Source organism: Eubalaena glacialis, chromosome 6, assembly GCF_028564815.1.
Source record: "Eubalaena glacialis isolate mEubGla1 chromosome 6, mEubGla1.1.hap2.+ XY, whole genome shotgun sequence".
NCBI lineage: Eukaryota > Metazoa > Chordata > Mammalia > Artiodactyla > Balaenidae > Eubalaena > Eubalaena glacialis.
Window position 1 is genome coordinate 130,121,312 of NC_083721.1, and position 15,456 is coordinate 130,136,767.

At 55.1% G+C, this 15,456-nt stretch overlaps 1 protein-coding gene across 3 annotated transcripts in view; it reads right to left on the reverse strand.

Annotated features, from left to right (window-relative positions):
* MRAS (muscle RAS oncogene homolog) overlaps positions 1-15,247 on the reverse strand; it is a 57,449-nt gene extending 42,202 nt beyond the window's left edge. For 2 of the 3 annotated variants that reach the window (XM_061194608.1, XM_061194610.1), the window contains exon 1: positions 15,130-15,247. The gene's annotated coding sequence lies outside the window, so the exon portion shown is untranslated. The other variant, XM_061194609.1, reaches the window with a different exon arrangement.
* Positions 15,248-15,456: the final 209 nt, after the last annotated feature.

Genomic DNA, 15,456 nt, shown 5'->3' on the forward strand with positions numbered 1-15,456 from the left:
TGGTTCCACAGATGACAGCTCAACAGAACTCAGCCCCTCGCCACTCCGTCCTCGGGGTGCTCTCACGCCCATCTGCTAGCTGGTCTCAGCTCCCCCATTCCGCCTTGGGGGGCAGCCTCCTGCAGCCATGCTGTAGGACAACAAGCCCCCGCATGCTGCTGACCCAATGATGAAGGAGATTTAAGCTCCTCAAAGACGTTTCCCCAAATATTCAGGAGATGCTTGTTCACTGAATAGACTGTGCAGCAGATACCAAATTGCTGGGAACTCAGCATGAAACGGCTTCTCCCTCTGGTCTTTAAACCCAGAAGTGCTCTCCATCCTAAAACCTAGCCCCTCTCTGGGTTCCTCCTGTTTTGGTGGATTTATCCTTGGAAAGAAAAACCTGTTAAGGACACATGACATGAGAAAGGGCCCATTTTTCCTGAGCCCAGAGGAGAATGATCCAGGAGGAGTAAAGTGGACAGGCCACTGGTGCTGGCCACCCTTCCCCCAGTGCACACAGAGGCTCAGATCCGGGAGACTTGCACGTCCAGTCAGTACTCCCAGAGCACCTCCAATGTGCCTGGTCCTCGGAGCTGGGGAGACGGAGATGAATGAGCCCCAGTGCCTGGCTTTGGGGCTCATGGGGTGTGTGGGGGGGAGGGGCAGGCAGACAGAGGACTACAGTATACAAGGCTAAGTGGGAGCACAGGGGCAGCGGGGGGCATCTCACCCAGCCTGGGGGCATTGTAGAAAGCTTCCCGGTTGAGGCAATGACAAAATGGGGTCTTGCAGGCCAAGTAGGTATCAGCTGAGGTAAGTGATAGGGACAAGCATATCCTAGGTGAGGACCAGAAGTTGCAAAGCTGTAAAGCACAGAGGTGTGAAAAACCAAGAAGGTGCCGAGTTCTGCAAGCAACACCTGTGACTGGGGTGCAGAATGTGTGACGTGTGCGTTGCGGTGGGAAGGGGCGTGGGGAGGAGCTCCTGTTGGCTGCCTGACAACTGGGGGTGTTTGTCTTTGTATCCAGAGCACTAAGCACAGTGCCTGGCACGCAGTGGCGGCTCATCAGCACAGAATGATGAAGGAACAAGTACAGGGGCTGCAGGGCGAGGCAGTGGGGAGCACAGGGGCCCCCGCATGACCCCGAGGCCCCCGGACCCTCCCCTCCCCACAGGCGCGCCACGCAGGCTCGCTGGAAGGCCGCACGGTCCAGCAGGCCCACAGCTCTTTCTGATGACCGCAGTGAAGCTCACCAGCCAGAAAAGCCCAGCAGACGCTGCATAACTTGCACAGGACAAACTGAGGGCTCCAGAAGCTCAGAGGAGAGGAGAGGGGAAGCAGACGGGAAAGGGCTGCAGGGCCGGGTGGAAGCAGGAAGGTCACGCAGGCGGAGCTGGCATGGCCACAAAGGCCCAAAGGCAGAGCTGTGTGGGGTGGCATTTGGCCTCCCCATTTAGCAGCGGGGAGCAGAGTCAGAGGCATTAAGGCATGTGCCCGAGGGCACAGCTTGGAAAAGGGTGAAGCTGGGATTTGGCATCCAGACTGACAACGAAAAACTAGAATTCTGCCCCACTCCCCACCCAGCTAGTCCAGACGGCCAGGTGGGTCTGCGGGGGTCTCCGAGCTGAGGGGTTAACGAGGGCTTTGGTGTCTCAGGGTCCGCACGACCCTTCAGAACAACGTGCTCCATTGGCATCCCCGGGCCACGGGGGTGCTGCCACCTGGCTGCTTGGCCCTCACAGGCCCACGTCCTCACGGGCTGAGGTCGCACCCCAATGCCCGGCCCCCTGTGTCCCCATGTCCCACCACCACAGGGCGGCTGGGGCTGAACTCAGTCCAGGGGTGAGGGGCAGGGCTGCCGCCTGGCTCGCAGCTTCCTCGAGGGGCAGAGAGGAGGAAGTGGCTTTATCTTTGGATTCTTCTTCTCAGTCCTGGGGGCCATTCCGATTTCCCTAGGGCCGGGCAGTCGCACCCGCAGCTGAGGAGGAGCTTCCCAGCCTCAGGCCGGCATCTGCACGCGCATCGGGAAAGTCACCCCGGCCGTCACCCCGCTGCGGAGGGTCGGCTTCTGGACACTCCGGGGCTCCCCAGAGCGAGGCCCTCAGACTCCCCGAAGCCTGGCAGGCTGCTCCGCATCCTGATTCAGCTGCTCTCTCGGCCCATGCCTGGAGGAGGGGCTCCTGGGAGCACCCCCCCCCGGCCTCCTCACACCTCCTCCTGGGCTGCTCAGGCTCAACCCCGCACACGGGACCCCCGCCAGCCCCCTTGTCCCGCCCTCCCGCCCCGACCCTCTCTCCTCGGCCTCCCCCGCCAGCTCCAACATCCCTTCCCCTCAAATCCCAGGCCAAGGCCTCGTGGCACATCTCCCTCCATGGCTGGCTCTGCCCTCTGCCTGGGCCCCCCCTCACTGGCGCCGCCCTCCCCCCACTCCAGAGCTGCCACCCCTCAACCAACCCCAGGCACAGTGCTCCTGCTGGAAACCGCCCCGGGAGCCTGAAGCTGTCCCCACGGGCCCTCCCTGAGCTGCCCCGGCATCACGTCGCCGGCCGCGCAGAGCCTCTCTCCCACTGATTCCTAGTACAGCGTCCTTGGGGACAGGGGCGGTGCCCAATTCGTAGGGCCTCGCGGAGTCTGCCAGGGAATGCTGTCTGCCTGCACTGCCTCTTCACTTTCCCCGGCCTGTGAAAACATTCCCTCTAGAAGGCACGGCCATCCTGCGCCCCAGGCTCCCGAAGCCACCCCTTCGTTCCCGGCCTCTCTTGCTCCCCGGGCCTCCTTCCACTGAGCCACCTTGCCTGCATCTACGAAGTGCCGGCCAGGTGGCAGGTAGCAGCCAGAGTGCTTTGCAGCCACTATTCCGCTGATTCATCATAGCCACCTCATCGAGAAGGCTCTGCTTAGCCCCTGAGGTCCCCGAGGTTCCATGGTTGTCCAAGCCACGCATCGCCATCTGCAAGTGACCACGAGCTCCCAGCTCAGCCACACGGCCACGCTGCCTCTTCTCCCTTCAAATCTAGGAGTTGGGAGTTGTTTTACTGTTACATTTCCCCTGCGGGGGTGGGGCTGGGGGCTACAGGCTGAGCTTCATTTTCCTTATCTCAGGGTCACCCTGGAGCCCTGGCACAGCTTTCTGCACAGAAATGCTTCCGGTGTCTGCTGTCTGCATTCCCCAAATGCAGGGATGACCCTGGGAGTTGGCTGGGATTCTGCTTGGGTGGCGGGTAGGCTGAGGTGGTGTGGGCCACACAGAGAAGTGGGGTGGTGGCCCTCACAAGGGAGATACCATGTGAGCAGTCCCACTGGACACACAAGGGCACCAGCCCAGAGGAGGAGTGGGTGACCGTAAGGGGGTCCTTCCCTGTCACCCACACTCCCAAACACTGAGCCCCCTGTAGCTCCCAGGGCCCAGCTCCCTGACCATCCCTGCCTTTGGGCTGGGGATGCCACACCCCGCCCCCAGAACCCCCTGATGGCATCAAGGCAGAGGTTCTCATACTGTCTTTCTCCCGAGTGGAGGCAACCGGAGCACAGCTTCACAGGCTGTCCCTCAGCGCTGTCCCAGCCCAGAGCCACTGCCTCATGGAACCTATGGCTTCACACCAGCCCAGCAGGTAAGTGGCCCAGGAGAAGGGCAGGGGTGGTGACAGACAGCAAAGGGAAGGCCTGGATGCCGGGGGCAGGCCTCCCTTTGTGTCAGCAACCCCCTGCCTATGAGATGGATGCTTCTTGCCAGGGCTGAATGGTTAAACTCCAGCCCCCCGCATCCTAGCTGACCCACCATCTCAACTGCTTTACCCTGCAATAGCAGAAAGAGGGACTCAGGAGACAAATGGACATCCCAAACTCATGTGTAGGCAGAGGTCAGGTCGATAAATGAGAGAAGGGGACAGGGACAGGCAATAGGGAGCAGTGGGGCCTGTGGTAAACAGGAGGCCACTGGTACCTTCCACCATCTGACCGCCATGACAGAAGCATATCTGCAATGGGGCTTCCAGACAGTCAAAATTTTTAAAGAGTAGCCAGAAATCTGAATTTTTATGTGAAACTGATTTTTTAAATGTTGGCTACCAATAAAAAAGTTTTACACATTATATAAGCCAAATAAATCACCTCCCTGGGGTGGGGGTGGGGGCAGCCCATAAGGGCACCTGCTGCTACCCTGCCACCTCGAGCATGCCAGCATTGAGTGGTGTAGCCACTCCAAGGCAGACAACCCTTCACTGCCTTGGCCTGGCCTGGCTTTGGCCGCAAAGAGGTGTGAGGTTAAAGGAAGTGGCAGTGACACTGAGGAGCAGCTGCAGGGGTTGCTCAGCCTGGAAACTTTCCGGTCTAGCCGTCTTTAGCTGGGGGAGAGCACACAGCCACCCCAGGAGCACGGCAGAGCCCGGGGAGGAAGAGGGCAGAAAGGCACATTCAAAAATCACCGATTTGTTTCCATCGTTTGATTTGTTTCCATCGTTTATATTCAAAATGTTAAACATCATAAATGAAAAATGTGAAAAATTTTGTTCGACCCAAAATGAGAAAGAAACAGGATCTAGGCCCTTCCCTGAGGTGAGGAGAGGCGATCCAATCCCCATTCTAAACGGGTAAGCAGACTGCAGAGAGAAGGGCTGGAGCAAAACAAAAGGGAAACTTCCTGAACACGAGGCGGGCAAGGCAATGAGCGGCCGGGGAGGTGTGGGGTTTTCCTCAGCAAAGGGAAAGTCCAGGAAAGCAGGACCAGGGTGGGAAGGTCCAGCCGCCTGGCTGTGGAGGCTTGAACCAGGCTGGAGGTGGGGAGGGATGCCTTCTCAGGGACCCTGCCAAACTCCGGAAGGGCAGGAGGCCACTTTTCACATCTCTCTCCCCAAACCCTAAAGAGTGGCTGCATCTTTCCTGCCCTCCTACCCAGCCTGGCCAGGCCAGACAGCGAGCCCTGGATGCAGAGGGGGCAAAGGGCAGAGTGGGCAGACCTGCTCCGTTCCCAAGGGGCAGGAGCCATCTAGAAGCCGCCATTGGCCAGGGGATCGGCCGCCCACCTCTCTTTTTTCTACATACAGCATTTTTATAAAAAGTCATGAATCAAAGCATTTGCCCCTCCGCTGGGAATGTGACGTCAGGCAAATCACTCAACCCGGGTGTGCGCCCCCGTTTCCTCATCTGTTAACCACGTACTCACGTCACAGCATTTCTCTGAGGACAGAACGAGCCCATACACGCAAGTGCTTAGAATAGTGCCTGGCACAGAAAGTGTTATTATTACTGTCATCATCATCATCACCATCTTCCTCGTAAGTATGTTGCGGGAACTCTCGCCAACGTCCCCTCCACTAAATTGCACAGAAGGGTTCCTGGGGCCACACAAGGCTGCTTTCCAGGCTGCCCCAGAGCACTCAGGACGGGGCAGGAGGGGAAGGAAGCGGCTGCCTTTGAATCACCACCTTCAGCCTGCGAGGCGCACAGCGCAGCCTGCTCTACAGGGAGACCTCAGCCACCCAGCGGGATGAAGGATCACTGCTCCTGCCGCTGGGCCATCCCAAGGTTCAGCAAGGAAGCACATTCTATTCCTGATGATCTGAGGAATGATCACCACCCACAGTCCGTGCTGGCTTGTTTCGGGGGTGCAGAGAAAGGAGAAACTGTGGAGCTACATCCCATCGGAGGGGGACGAGCCCAAGTAGGGTAAAGCTGGAGGCAGAGCAGATGTCAGGAGCGTGGAAATGAATCCAACGGACCCAGTTTTGAATCCTGGTTGTGCCACTTACTAGCTGTGTGACCTCGGACAAATTACATATAAACCTCTCTGTGCAAAACTATCCTTGGTGAATGGGTAGCAGCAACCAGCTGGAGGTGGAATCAGGCCGAGTGCTGTGGCCAGGGCCGATCATTAGAATGCCTGTTTATCATGTCCTGACCATATACTACACTTCCCTGACCAGCACCTCAGACTAGGTGAGGTCACTGCTCTAGCTCCCAAGACACCCAGCTGTCTGTCTTGACAGCACTTTGCATGCTGCACTCAGTTGCCTAATTGTTTATGATGTAATGTGTCTTCCCCACCAGACTGTCAGCTCCAGGAGGGCAGGGCCCATCCTCCGTTTTATTCTCCACTGTATCTCTGGAGCCCAGCGCATGCCTGACGCCAAGAAGATGCTCAGTAAATATCCTGATCTACATCAGCTCTAATCCTCACAGCTACTCTGAACACTGTCCTAACACAAAGGAAAAAAGATTAACACTTGAGTTTGCTCTGGTCATTGGGAAAAAAGGCCTGACTCAAGACTCTGACCTGGCTTGGAACAGTGACAGTAACAACCCCACAGCTCCTGCTGTGGTTCCTGCAGAAGGTCACGGTGTAGGTCTGGGGTGCATGCCTCTTGCTCAGACAAGCTCTTACTGGCTATTTTCAGGGGTAAAAGGGTAGGCTCCCAGCCTCGTCTCCATGTCATTATTCCTCTATAGTCAAAAGTAATGGAAATTGGGAGTTTTCAGAAGTTCTGGGGGAAAGTGCCCAGGAAAACTGCTCCCTGGAAAACGGCAGTCAACTAGGCTTGAGGAGACAGAGAGCCGGGGAGAAAGTCTCCAAGGGCGTGAGCAGGCAAGGGAAGGGTGTCTGACGCTCAGTTTTAACTTCTGCCCCGTTCTAAGCTACGGACAGCCCCCTTTCTCAGAGGCCCTTGGTGACAGCCTGTTACGTACAACAGCCGTGGTTCAGTGGGGCTTAGGGAATGAGGAAGCCACGCCGATGGTACCCACGCAAAATGTGGCAGCTGACCCCGGAGCTCAGATGGCCTGCTGGCATGGTCCCCACCCTGCAGTCCCCAGAAACACTACAGATGGGGACGGTTTCCATCAACGACTGCGTAATCGTCAAAGAAAAATAAATGATACACTCAGAAAACTTGCACAGGGAGAAAATCTTTGGGGAAGAATGAATATCTATTGGGGAGAGCACCTCTCCATTTCCACATATGTGGGATGAGGGCCTGGCCCCGCATGACCGGGCTAGAGGAGAAAGGGGGGTGGGGGTGCCTGAGACATGTGTCACGGCAGCACTGTCCCTATTACAGACACCGCTAAGGAGGTCCACAGCAGATGGGGACTTGCCCAAGGTCACAGAGAGGACAGGTAGGGGGGGGGCAGAGACTCAGCAGGGGGGCCCTCTGGCCTGCAGCCCGGGCCCCTTCCCACTCTCCTGTGGGTCTTCTGAGGAAGGGAGGGAGGACTGAGGTTCCCTGAGGCCCCTCTGGCTGCCAATCGCTGGTGGTGCCAGACCCTGCCTGGGGCCCTCTCCTTCCTCCTTCCACACAGAGGCTCTCCCAGCCTCCACCCAGCTTTGCTATCCACGCACACCAGCCCTAAGGAGGAAAAAGCCCCTGTTAAGTGCTTTATTAGAATGGTTATTTGGTGGAAGTGCTAAGTGACCTGCTCTCACTCCCCTTTTCCATCCCTCCAGCCATCCCCAGTTTGAGCCCAGAAGTAAAACAAAGGCTTTGTTTCTTTATTTTGATTTCCTGCTTAAAATCTCAAACATGCAGGAAACACCCACCCAGCCCCAGATAAGTGGACTCGGGCCACTGCGGGCAGGCAGGGCCGGGGGTCACTGAGTGGGGTGGCCGGGAAGGCTCTGATGCCAGCTGACCTTAGCTCCCCGGAGCGCCAGCAAGGCACCCGGGGCCTGACTTCCTTTGCAGGAAGAGAATGGGTGTGAGGAGCGTATGGGGAGTGCTAGGCCTTCTTGACTCTGTCGCCCAGGGAATCTCAACCTGAGGAATGTGGGTGTGGAGGGCCCACTGAGAAGACGTTATCTCATACAAGTAACTTTTTAATATATGCCCCCAAGGCTTTGGGACCGTGGCTCCACCCTTTTCCATCATCTCCAGTTACAATAAAGCAGGCATTGAAAGAAGAACAAGATGGATGCTATTTTTGGGCTGCTGAGCCTCCTTGTGAGAGAACGGTACTCGCCAAGAAAGATGCATTTGCCTCTGCCTCTTCCTTGGGACCTCCATTCCCAGTGAAATTAAAATATAAAGGGGTGAATTTGGCGGTCATCTAAAAGGGGGAATTTTCAAGAAGGTGTGTTAAAGTTCTAAAGGCTAAAAAGAAGAAGAAGAAGAAAAAAACCTGGAACTGAGTTAAAATGAATTTTGCTCTTGAAGGGAATATATAATGCTTTGGGGAGGCAAGAACCTGTCCCCAGGCCCCCCCAAAAATGGTCAGCCCTAAGGGGAGAGTGGGCCTCCCCAACTCCAGCACGTCTTCAGCAATCTCCACACAGCACCACATGCCTACAAATACTTTTACTTTTAATCTGGGTAGTTAGGATACTAGGGACAGCCTAACACATAGTATGCAGAGCAGATTCTTTTTAAACCAAAACTTTTCTTTAAAAAGTAGGCCGTCAACATAACATGTATGTGTATTTTTGCATAAACAAATAGGAATTGACTTTAGAATATGCTTAATTGCCTTCATTGGTACAGTCTCTGACCGTTTCTATTGCAAGACAAACCCCAACAAAGCAGATCCTTCTGAGGTCTTTGGGGTCCCAGCCTTTGCTGGCTTTTGCAGCATCTCCATCGAGTCAGGGCAAAGGACGCAGGCAGTGTTATCCTTTGTTGGCAACTCAGGAACGGAAAACTTTTCAACTCATTCTCACCATTTAGTAAAGAAAACTCGGGGACCACCTCAGGTCTCCGTGTTCTATTACGAAACTCGTTCAAATCTCTGTCCCCAGTTTGAACTCCTTGACTCCTTGAAAATGGAATCTGCCTGGGTATGCAAGGCTTTTCCAGAAGGTTTTTCATCTTTTCTGTGCAGCTTTAAAAGTGGTGCTTTGCTAACTGTCCTAAGTCAAGCCCAAGCTACCTGCAAATGGGCCATGTCAGGCTCCAGCTCAGGAGTGGAGTCAGGCGGGGGCGGGGCGGGAAGCAGGAGGCTGCAAACAGTTGGGGGAGAAGCCTTCTCCTGTCTCCTGTTGTCAAGGAGAGCTTCCCCCTCTGCAGCTGGAGAGCTTGGCAGAGGGGAGGACCTGGGACCACACACCTGGGACACCATCTTTCTGTGAGAGCCGAGGAAAGGGAGAGCTGGCAAGGCCATGTTACGGGTTACAAAGGTACTACACTGCACTCTGATCTTCCTTCCTGTAAAGCAGTCCTGCACTTTAGACCAGAAATGTATTTGGCTCAAGACTGCTGACGATGAGCGGCTTAACAAATCAGTGTCATCTAATGGTAAAAAGAAAATCATGGGGTTTTTTTCTCTCTTTTCCAAATATATACATTTACCATTTAAATTACAGTTCGCTTTGGGCAGCTGTGACTAAATGATGCTCCACAGCCTGGCCTGAAGCCACCGTGGTCAAGGCAAGTATGTATTCGGGTAGAGGAACTTTTTGAAAAAGGTTAAATCCCAAGATGCACACTCATTCCTCCCCGGGGTGAGTTCAGGCAGCAAAAGGATCTATTGACAACCTTGGAGACCCAGGTGGCATTTTCAGTGAATTCGCTGGGGACGTGGAGGTAAAAGAGCCGAGACATGGAAACTCGGGAGCGAGGCTCCAAAAGCCGGCCGGAGGCTGAGGGCAGGCCCAGCCAGCCAGGCCTCCTGACCAGGGATGCGCTGAAGCCCTGCCAAAGGGATCAGGTGCAGACAAAACGGTCGCATCTGCTCATTTGGGGTAACGGGTACATGGTGCTTGTTATATATTATCCTTCATCTTTTTATATTTTTGAAAATTAAAAAATATACCAAGTGCACAAATGATGGAGGGGTTCCTGGTTGACAGTGAGATTAATGAGAGTCGGGGAAAACCACTTCCATCTAGGCTCTCTCTGCCTTTCTTGCCAACCAGCCACGCCTGCACCTCAGTGGCTTCTGCTGCTTCACAGCGTCGCTGTGCGTGAACTGCTCTGTCCCCTCTCCTCACGAGGCCTTCGCTCCACTGCAGCACTGATTATGCATGGCCACAACCCTGTGGGCCATGTCCCATGAGCACCAGGAGAGAAGGGGCGTGTCGTCAAATGACCAAAGTCATCAGTCCTGGGAGCAGCACCGAGTAACAGACGGAGCATGTGCTCCAGGACCAGACAGGCCTTGGTGACACTCCTTCCAGGCTCTGGTCCTCTCAGGCCACGGCCGTGGGGATGCCTACTGAACCACCCTGAGCCCCCGTATCCACATCTGCAAAAGGCTAACAGCAAAACTGTTGTGAGGCTTAGAGATGGCCAGTGCGGAGCATCTACCCCAGCCCAGCCCACAAGTCTTCACTGAAGGAAGGGAAGGAAGAGACGGGAAGGAGGGAGGGGAGGGAGGGTAGACCTCCAGAGCGGCCGTCTTTAAGCCACGCCACCTGAGGAGCAGTTGGAGAAAGCAGGCTGCTTGTGCTGGAGAAAAGCACGATTGTCAAGGTTCACGTGGCACAGATCCAGCGGGACAGGTTAAAGGGAGAAAGAAAAGAACTTTGCCAGGATAAGTGAATCCCCAAATGGGGTAAACTGATTTAAGGGGTGTCAAGCTCCCTGCCTCTGAAAGAGTCCAGCTAAGACCCGCCCCTCACAGGCTGCACCGGAGGGACCCCCTGTTGAAAGTTTCCCAGCCTCTACTCAAGGGGTCACTTTCTCATTTGGGCTGTATTTGTCTACTACTGAACTATTACTGGTTTAATCTTTACCTTAAAATCACCATACTTTTTAACTTAAAATTCTTACTTAGCCTTAATCTGAGCAAAATAGCCAGTAAAAAAAAATGCGTTTGATGGCATACCTGTATTTTTATAGTACACATCAATAAGTGTGTATATATATACATATATATATATAACTATTAAAATGTGTCCCACCTAAAACCATCTACCTCATCACTATGAGAAATGTGCTTTCCTGGGTCTGAATTGAGACTAAATATGCCCCAGGGGCCCCTTCTGGGTCTATGATTCTGTTTTCTGAAGGCTGCTTGAATACTGATAATGCTCTTAATTCTTACGGCCCTTTCTGGTCTCCCAAGCATGTTCTCATCTGTGTGTTTCATCTAATCCCCGTGGCAACCCTGAGGGCGGGGCAGAGAAGTCACAGACGGAGCCTGGGCCCCTGCAGCACAGGACGCTCCCAAGGCCCTATCAGCGGTCACAGAGGACCTGAATCAGAGCACAGAACTCTCCATACCCCCTCCCTCCTTCTACTGCCACACACTGCACAGCCAAATCCCTTCCTGGTACTGTCCAAAATCTCATTAGCAACACAACCCAGATCCAAATCGCGATGTTTTATCCATTTAGGTGGCCAGATGCCAGGCTCTGTAGATGAAAATATGCCTCTCTGAGACCCAGAATGTCATTTCACAACCAATGATGATCCATACTGTCATTTGGCCATCTGGCCATCAACAGGTTCCACCGAGTAAAGCTGTCAAAAATACTAAAGGAGGGCTTCCCTGGTGGCGCAGTGGTTAAGAATCTACCTGCCAATGCAGGGGACACGGGTTCAAGCCTTGGTCTGGGAAGATCCCACGTGCCGCGGAGCAACTAGGTCCGTGTGCCACAACTACTGAGCCTCTGCTCTAGAGTCCATGAGCCACAAGTACTGAAGCCCACACGCCTAGAGCCCATGCTCTGCAACAAGAGAAGCCACCACAATGAGAAGCCCGCGCACCGCAACGAAGAGTAGCCCCCGCTCGCCACAAATAGAGAAAGTCCGCGCACAGCAACGAAGACCCAACGCAGCCAAAAATAAGTCAATAAAATTAATTAATTTAAAAAATACTAAAGGACAATGATAGGGACATTAAAAAGCTAAATACACACTGCTACTTCATGACCCCTACAAGGGGGATGGCTGCAGAAGGCTGCCATGGATCATGCCAATGGGCTACAGGCCCTTGGCTCAGTGGTGGGGCTCAGTGGAAGGCCGGGGGAGTCTCAGAATAGGCGGGACCAGCCTCATTATGTGCAGCAGGAACGCTACCTAGAAGACTGGAGATGGGCACCAAGGGATGCATGGCAGACACCAAGGAGTGCAGTATGGCTGTCACCTCGGCCTCGACAACGTCCTCTGCTGTCTGAAGCAGGAGGTGGCAGCACTGTCCTCTCAGTCAGAGTTCCACAAGACAGACCCACTAGCTGATTGCATGGATTTCCACCCACAAGCTGAGAACTGACACCCGTCCCGCTCTACTTCCACTCTTGACACCGGCTCTACCACGACAGCCTGCTGGCCTGGCTGGGAGGGCAGAGCCCCAGGGTAGGTCCTCAGTGAACAGTAGTGAAGCAGGGGATCTACCCTGGGATCCAGGGCTCATTTTCAGAGATCCACAAATCTCCCAAACTGAATGCCCAACTTCATACATACAAGGAACTTTTCTCTGGGCTTCTCACTGGCATGTTAAAGAGACAGTGGCCCAAGAAGGTAAAAATCATTGCTCTGAACACTCAGTCCTCTTGGCTGCCTGTCCCATGCAAGAACTTGCTGGAAGTGGCACTAATATCCCATCCCTGTGTCCAGAGACTTCACAAAAGCTGAGAACATCTTTGGGAGATTTAAGCTCTCCTTAATCCACTCTTACTTGGGTTCCGTTATTCGCAGCCAAAAGCACCCGCACTGATCCAGTACCACAGGGCCCAGTGGCATCACCCAAGACTGTGAGGGGTGGCAAGGCCTCAGAGTGCACCAACAAAATTCCTCTCAAAGCTCGACCTCTCTGCTCAGCCTCTAGACCATGCATAGCTGCCAGATGCCCAGGGCACAGGGAGCTCACCCAGTTCCTTCCTTTCTCCCATCCCCAGACAAAGGTAACTTTACCTTCTAGCCAGCCAGATACCTGCCCCGGGCCAGGCAAGTACAGTGCCTCTGGAACTCAATGCACACTCTTTGGAAACTTGAGAACATCCCAGCTTTGCACAAGAACGTGTTCCCAATTAGTTCACATGTGTATGGTTTGTGCAGACTACATGATGCTCCTGAGCAGGTATGTTTTCAATCGCTTGCAGGGAGGCACACTCCATATGGGAGCACTTCATTGGTAGACAATGATGACACCAGATGTGAAATATAAAATGGAGGTCACATTTCCCCAGGAAGTCACATGATGCAGCAGGCTGGTCAACATGTGAATCAGGCTGATGTTAGGACCAGGCACCCCAGGAGCTAGTTCAGTCCATCAGAGCCCAGAAGTCCTCCCTGGTTCCAGGTGATCACTCAAGCTCAGGAACCAACCCCAGGGATAATGGACTTGCCTCTCTATAAGCAGCTCAGATCAACTGAAAGTGTGAAATACCTGTGGTTAGAGCTAATAAAAGTTATACCTGTCACAAAGATGTCTTAGGTAGGTGAAAACATAAGTAGTGGCAAATACAAACAGAGCTGGCAGCCCTGGAAGATTGTCACTGCCCACCAGGGTTCAGCAGAGGGCCACACTGCCCCCCCAATAAGGAAATGTTGAGGCGGGGGGCAGTTTCTATTAGAGCACCCGGCTTACGCAACCTCCACCCGCACCCCCAAAGAGGCTGGCAGACTCTGCGCCTCGAAAACCCCAGAGCATTAAAGCTCCAACCTTCCTGGCCTAGCAGAGAAAGGACAAACTACACCTTAAACCACAGACAGAAAAGCTAATTGGCTGCTGGGAGTGAGAACAGACTGGGGGTCAAAACCATGAATGTTTTCATGGAACATTTTCAGCCCCAGTCAGCAGGGACATGCGATTTACAGGAAATTAGGAGACTTAAAAAAATGTTAGCCAGCTCAAGTTTCTTTCCTGGGAAGAAAAGTAGGAGAAACTCTAAGAACTGTCTCAGTCGGTGAAAGTGCTTTGTTCACTGCAAAGCCCCTGACACGTGTCAGTTATTAATACCAGCAGCTCACCACCCCACACTTCACCCAACCAGTGAAAGGCAATAGAGCCAAAGCCTAACACAAGCTGCACCTGGAGCCTTCAGGCCAGGTCAGCCAGACCCTCACAAGAGGGGCCTGAGGAGCTGCAGGGTCTACATCATGGACCCTAGATATGATCTTGTGCAAGTTACTCTTCCTAGCCCCTGTTCCCCATCTGCATATGGGGGTAATAATAAAACCCTTCTGGAGTCGTCTTGTCAAATGATGAGCAAGCATATCCACGTCAAGTGCCTGGTCTGTGTCAGCCCTGCTGGCAGCTATTATTACAGTGGAGCTTCAGAGCTTTTAAGTCAGATTTCCTTATCATTCCTGCTGCCGGGGAGGTCACTGTTCTGAGGCCACAATTTTGAGCCTTGTCAGTCACCCTCTCTGCTCAGGTCCAGGATAGAGTGTGAGTCCTGGAGGGGCAAGAACCATTCAAGCCCAAGGAGGTTTGCTCGGAGTAGGCGCTGGTGGGAGGAGGAGGGGCAATCCCAGAGCTCGGGGATCAGGGCCGGGATGAAGTGGCCCTTCTCCACCTCTCCAGCCTCGGCTCTGGCCCTGGCCAGCACAGACCTCAGTTCCAGCCACAAAGTCTAATTGGTGTCCAGTGCCCACGCTCCTGCCAGGCATCACCTCCCCTAGGAGGCCTTCCCTGCCCTTCCACGCTGTCTGCTCCCACAGCCCCCGTGCTTCCCTGATCCCAGTACCGACTACGCTGGGCTGTCGCTCAGTTTGCACCCTTACCTTCCTCGCGGCGCGGTAACTGGCACTGTGCCCTACACTCGGTGGGCGCCCCTGCAGGTCCCGTCAATGAATGAGCCGGGCCCTGGTTGTGACCAGAGCCCCAAGCCCCCGGCGCAGCAAAGGTTTATGAAGCAGCCTGCTTTTTATCTTTCAGATGAATCTGACAACTCCCTCGGCCGATTACTGGCGTTAACGCCATTTTAAAAGGGGAAAGATCCCCCCGCTCCGCCTCCATCCACCCGAGTCCCGCCGCCCACCTCCCCGCGCGTTCTCGCCAGGGCAGACAAGGAACCCAAGGGCGGTTACCATGAAAGGGGCTTTCTGCGCGGTGGGCAGGCCCTTCTCACTGGGGTCTCGATCGTCTCCGACTTCTCGATCGCACACCGTCACGCTGGAGTCTGCCGTGGGGGCAAAAGGCCACTCTCCGCCAGCCCCAGAGCGCAGTCCGCCTGTGGCGAGCACGGCCGGGCCCGGGGCGGCCACACCTCCCTCCCGGAACAAAGCGCCCGGCCGGGTGCCCTCCCTTCCCAGCCTGCCCCGACCGCTCACCGCGCGCTCCAGCCCGGCTCGGCTCCGGCCTCAGGCCGCGTCCTCCATGCCCGCGCCGGCGAGAAGGCAGCGCCGCGCCCGCCGGGCCCCGCGGCACCCGGACTGACGGCTCCCGGCCCGCGGCCTGACGGCCGCTCTGGCCTGTCCCCGCCCCGGCGCCTCCTTAAAGCGACCGCGCAGCCCGCGCGCGCGCCCTGGTCGCCCAGCGCGCCGCGCATTCCTTATAATGCAACAGCGGCTGCTAAAAATAGAGCGCCGCCGCCGTGGGCGCAGGGGTGGCCGGGCCCGGCGCCGCGACCCTGCCACCCCGCGGGCCCCAGATTCCCA